This window comes from Nicotiana tomentosiformis, chromosome 8, assembly GCF_000390325.3.
Source record: "Nicotiana tomentosiformis chromosome 8, ASM39032v3, whole genome shotgun sequence".
Lineage (NCBI taxonomy): Eukaryota > Viridiplantae > Streptophyta > Magnoliopsida > Solanales > Solanaceae > Nicotiana > Nicotiana tomentosiformis.
In genome coordinates this window covers 30,913,457-30,919,642 of record NC_090819.1, presented here as the reverse complement: position 1 = coordinate 30,919,642, position 6,186 = coordinate 30,913,457, and the positions used below count along the sequence as shown (strand labels likewise).

The 6,186-nt window shown below is 37.4% G+C and overlaps 1 non-coding gene across 1 annotated transcript; it reads left to right on the top strand.

Moving 5' to 3' along the window:
* Window positions 1-2,181: 2,181 nt before the first annotated feature.
* LOC117279744 (small nucleolar RNA R71) lies at window positions 2,182-2,288 on the top strand. The gene has a single exon (XR_004510160.1). It is a non-coding gene; the product is annotated as a small nucleolar RNA R71 (small nucleolar RNA).
* Window positions 2,289-6,186: the final 3,898 nt, after the last annotated feature.

Sequence of the window (6,186 nt, the reverse complement as noted above, 5' to 3'; positions counted from 1 at the left end):
CTCACTCAGGATCGAACTATCAAGACACACTAGTCAAAGCAATTAAGCAAAGTTAAGATCATATAAGTTAAGGTACTTTTACAAAAATAAAAAACTGAGCCTAAACGTCACAACTAAAGCACTTACTATTCTCAAGGCATAATAAAGTTAAGAGATATTTTCTTCAATTCAAATCACAGCACAAGGTTTCCTACTCCTAAAAAAATAAAAACTAACTACACCCGGTTCAAACAAAACCCTTGAAAAAGAACCGTGACACAAAGAATAACCATGGGGAATTATTACACTACCTACAAAAGAAAATATTTTTTGTCTTTTTACTTCAACTTTAATCCCTCAAGAAACCTGTCGAATGATATCCATCATCGGTAAAAATCAAAAATAAAAATCAAAAATTTTAAAATTTTTATGCTTTTTTTCAATTTGTTTTTCTATCTCTAACTACTAAAAGTAACAAAATAAAAACTAATACTAATATACATACATACATCATATCCCCCACCCCACACTTTAAGTTGTGGCATGTCCCCATGACACACAATTAAAAAGCATAAGGTAGAGGAAATTTCCCTAAATATCTAGTCGGGGTCTGAGTCGAAGTCGGGCTCCATTCCTCGCGCCCGAACTAATGCACACATCCATGTACACAGGTTCTTCTCAGCCTTCTTGGGGTACACCCCACACTTATCTTTCTCACTCACCGTAGCCTTGTCTTTCGAGTCCTTCACTTTCCACTCAACACTTGTAGATGGTTTTCCTTTTTGCACCCCTTTTTCTACATCCATCTTGAAAGTCACAGTCTCCTCACCCACTTTAAGCATGAGTTTTATCTCGTGTATATCTAATATCGCTCTACCCATTGCTAAGAATGGTCTTCCTAAGATAAGGGGGGCCTCATTGTTTTCCTCCATTTTCACCACTGTAAAATCCACATGAAATATGAACTTATCCACCCGAACTAACACATCTTCCACTATCCCTTGGGTATTAAAGTCGTTTGGTCTACCAGCTGCAACGATATTTGTGCAGGCCTTATCTCTCCAATCTCTTTCTCCCGTTTCTTATAAATAGATAGAGGCATTAAATTAATTGAGGCACCGAAATCACATAAAAACTTATCAAAATTAATAGAGCCTAAAGAGCAAGGTATAATAAAACTCCCTGGATCTCCATATTTTTATGGGAGTTTATTTTGCATTATTGCGCTGTAATGCTCTGTGATCTTAACCACTAAGGTCTCTTCTATCTTCCTCTTCTTTGTGAGGATCTCCTTCAAGAATTTGGCATAAACATACATTTGTGAGAGCACTTTTGTGAATGGTAAGTTTACATGAACCTGTTTCGGCATATCCAAAAATCTCTCAAATTGCTTGTCCAGCTTAACTCTATATAGTTTTTGAGGGAAAGGTAGCGCCGGCATATGCTTGCTCTGCTCATGTTCCTCCCTTCTCGATTTTTCTTCCTTCTTATTTTCTCAATTTTCATTGAGCCTTTCTCTTCTTGTCATTATCACTTTTCAGTTGCTCCCCACTTTTTTTTTTAAGTATCACATCTTTTTGGATCAGGGTGGGATCTTTCAATACTTGCCCACTTCTCAAGGTTACAACATTCACTGTTTCTTTGGGATTTCTTTCAGTATCAGCAGGGAGAATGCCTGGAACCCTCTCGGATTTCTTTGGGTTGTTGAAGCTGAAATTGCTGCCTTGGCTGATTCATAAAACCCTTAGCTCCTTGTCACTGAAATCTGGGGTTGTTTTATTGCCATGCATTGGCGGTGGGCGCTTCTGATCCATTGCATTAAAGTTGTAATTTTCCAGAGCACTTACTTCCTTAATTAAGGCTTGACACTTATTAGTAAGGTTTCCTTTTCCACATATATCACAAGTTGTGTGAGGCTCACTTTGTATCGAGGCTAAGGTCAGCTTTCGAATTTCTTTAGCCATAGCATCAAGTTGTGCCTGCACCGATGTATTAGCATCAACTTGATGAACACCAGTTGATCTTCTTCTTTCAGCACTCTCAGAAGGCCATTGATTTGCATCTTCAAACAACTAATCAAAAATTCTGACTATATCCTCTAGAGTCTTCTTCATCAAAGGGCCTCCAGCTACATTTCTCAATGTTCTACGTGAGGTCGGTGTCAATCCATCCCAAAAGTCATGGAGTTGCATCCAGAGTTCAATTCCACTATGTTGACACTTTCAAATAATCTCTTTAAACCTCTCACATACTTCAAAAGTAGTTTCAGTCTCTTTCTGGTAGAAGTTATAGATTTCTCTTCTAAACTTGCCCGTTTTAGCTGAAGAGAAATATTTATCAAGGAATTTTCTGGTCATCTCCTCCCATGTTCTAATCTATCCCGTGGGTAAGCTTTGAAGCCACTGCTTTGCATCATCTTTGAGTGTGAAGGGGAATGACCTTAAGTATGCTGCATTTTGTGACACACAATTCTGAAGGGTTTGAAGAAACCCTTGCTTCAATTCAAAATTGTTGGCTACAATCGGAGGTGTTCTAACACTTGATAATCCTTGATTGTAGACCGGTCTAGCATAATCGCCTAATGATCTCCCAGGCATGGGAGCTATATTTCCAAACTGGACTGCAACCAAGGTTTGATTTTGAGAAATTCTCCGACCCATCTTTTTTTCGTATATAATATGTGCTTCTCTGATAGCTGCTTCCTCAACATTGCCGCATTTTTTCATTGTTGGGTTGCCTCTCTTGTAGCCAAATCGACATTATCATCACTGTTTCTAGCCATTATTTCTTTGGCTGAGGATTGCCCAACCTTTTCTAACGTCTCGGTGAGATTTATTTCCTTCCTCAGTTGTTTTTCTATCTCTGGCTTGTATGGTATCACTTCTTTCGCAGAAGCTCGATTCATGCACCAATCTTAACCTATAACCTGCGCACATCCAAAGAACACAAATCATAAAAAGGGAAAAAGAAAAGAAAAGAAAAAGAAAAATTCCTAAATTAGCATTACAAACTATTTCAAACACTATTGATTGCCAATCCCCGGCAACGGTGCCAAAATTTGATGAGCGCAAAACACACACTAAAATTATGATCTCTAATCATATATAGTATAGTAAAATATCATGTCCACAAAGAGTGGAGTTAAACAGTATTCTTATAGTTTCTAGCTTGGTTGTTATCCAAGATGATCAACAGTTGAGATTTAAAAGTTGTCTAACTAAAGTTTACTAAGAATTTAAAGCTATTGACTAATGACAATCGAAACAAGGAATAAGCACCGAAGGTTATCAATGGGAGAAGATATGGTTTTGATAAGATAGGTGCAAGATAATTATTCGGGATCTAACTCTAGATAATTCACTTCTAATATTCAAGTGAGTCTCTCGAATTTACTCAACTATTAGTTCAAACGTTTAGAAAAAACTCCTCTCTCGTTTAAGTCTTAACCTCACCAGATGAACCAATTTAACCATGTGAAGATATACAAGAATGCATAATGGATTGGTCTTTAGGAAAACCTCTTTCGATTATTCACCTAACTAGGTTTAATCAATGATTCAACTATCCTCTTTTGATTACTTAAAAGAATCTATGAACTCCACCAACAAAATAATGCAAAGATATCACAAGTTTTGCCTCTCTCGATTACATGAACAAGTGAATATAGATTCAATAATTAAATCATCCAAAAATGCTTCAATACATAAAACTAGAGTTATAATCCACAAACAATCATCAGTACACCAAATCCATCAAACCCTAAATGGAACTGCTTTATAGATATGGAGTAATTCATCACAAATAAAATTAAAAGTATAGAAAATCATAAATTCAATCCAAACTCGAGTCTTGAGTGAAGAAGGAATGATGAAATCCTTGTGCTCATGTTCTTCCCACTCCTCCTTAGCCTCCTTAGGTTCAAAATATGTCAAAAGTCCAAGAAATAACGTTTTCCATGTATTTATACCAAGTAGTGTTGGGCCCAAACGAAACCACCTTCTCATAACCGAGAGCTAACAATTTTGACAGACAACAGAATTTGGGCAGTCGCGGCGCCCCACGCATCGCGACAATGGGGCTTTCTGAGAGTACGGCTCAAACTTTGATTTTTGACGTCCAGACTTAGTCCTCAACCTTCGAACACGATCCCATCTTATTCCTTTAGGCTTTTACTCAGGCTTCAAAGCTTCAAATTTCTGGAATTCATTCCATAACATCTACATAGCTCGGAATCACTCCTACAAAGCATAAAACACACAATAAGTGCAAAAAACTATCGATTAAAGCTCAAACACAAATAAAGTGCGATGAATTAGAGTGCAATAAGTGACTAAAACACAAGATTATAGCCTACCATCACTATGCAGCGCGAATTCTGTTGCTATGAATATGACTACGTAGGGTGGATTCTGTTGCAATGCCTTCTTCCATGCCAAGCGAATTTTATTTTTATACATGTGACCATGTCGGGAGCGAATTATATGTAGCAATGATATTAGCTTATGGCTTAGTAAAATGGTGGAAAATCTTAACCCCAGATCAATGTTCAGGGATCAACAGATTTGTTATTGACATGAAATTCACATAAGTTGATATCCGCCAACATTATGGGAGATTTTGGTTCACTTCCTCATCAAACAAGTTAGAAGTTTATTAGAGATTATCTAATTTGCTAGATTCGTTGCCATATATGTTAGGACCGAATTCATCTTGGCTAGCTATTGCACTTTTACATTTGATCCTTATCTAAAGTAAGAATCGCAAGTTAATTTGTAGATGCAAGTTGAGATAAGTGAACATAATTTTTAAGTAAAGTGTATGTTAATTAATATATTTGCTTCTCTTTTACTTGTACATCTTTTTTGTGTTTCACTTAGTTATGTTATAGTACTGAAAATAAATCTCATTAGTTCTTAGTAAGATATAACTAGGGCATACTATATATAGGTTCCTTTCAAATTTTTAATTTTATTTTGAATGTGCAGGAAAATGTGGGTGATGTAATTGAAAATGGTGGACCACAAATCAATGTGATCTATTAAAGTGGATGGTGAAGACCCTTTGAATAATTGTGTTGTTTATTATTATTGATACTATATATTTGAATATATTCGGTTTTGTAGAGTTCTTTGATATTGAACTTCTTGAAGCAGTGGTTTATTACTATGGGTAGTACAACGATTATGTTTCTTTGTTGAAGTTTGTTTCAAGTATATGTATTTTAATTATTTTTATTCTGTTACTTATTATCTACTTTAATACTTGAGATCATAACGTATATGTTTGAAATATATGTGAATACAGAACTTAATGTAAACAAATATAATTTTTTAACCACAAAATTGTGGCTAATATAAATATTTGAAAAATTACTTTATAGTGTAGACACAATTGCCACGCTTAGAAAATGTGGCCATAGGGATTGTCAATCTGGCATTGTTCATGATAAATGTTGCTTTAGAAGCCACGCTTTAAAAGCGTGGTCTATAAGGTGACAAAGATCACGCTTCAAATATTTAGACTTATGTCATAAAAGTGTGGCTATATGAGAAACTATAAGCATGGCCTTTGTATCATATCGACCACACTTTTAAAACGTAGCTTCTAAGGCAACACCTACAAAGCGTGGCCAATAGTCAAAGGTTATGGTACTTTAGGCCACCCCTCCAAAAGCGTTGCCTAACGTCATAAAGTGTTGCCTTTGATCAAATGTTACACTTCTTGGCATCTTAGGCGACACTTCTCGGGGGTGGCTAGAGGCCTAAAATGTTGTAGCGTCAGGAGCGTGAGGAGAGGGAGGCCAAGAGGTCTCGTGGCTCGGGTGGTTTCAGCGGTGCTTCTTCTGGAGGCCAGTCCTACCACAGTAGGGGTCGTCTTTATAAGCCCGCTTAGATGGCTCGTCCGGTTCATCATGGTGCGTTAGCTAGCCATGGTTCATACAGTGCATGTCCGGGTCAATCATCTCTCAGTGCTCTCCTAGCTTAGAGTTCATCACGTGCTTCATCGGTTCAGGGTTCATCTGTGCCAGGTCCTTCTAGCAGTTATTCTAGTTCTCGAGGACTGATTCAGTTACCACCACCAGTGGGGAGTTCCTTCGAGTGCGGGGAGTTTGGGCATGATGTAGACAGTGTCCTCATCGCTTGGGAAGTCTAGTTCAACAAAGGGGTCAGGCTCTGACTTGCGCACCAGTTACTTTACCACCCGCCC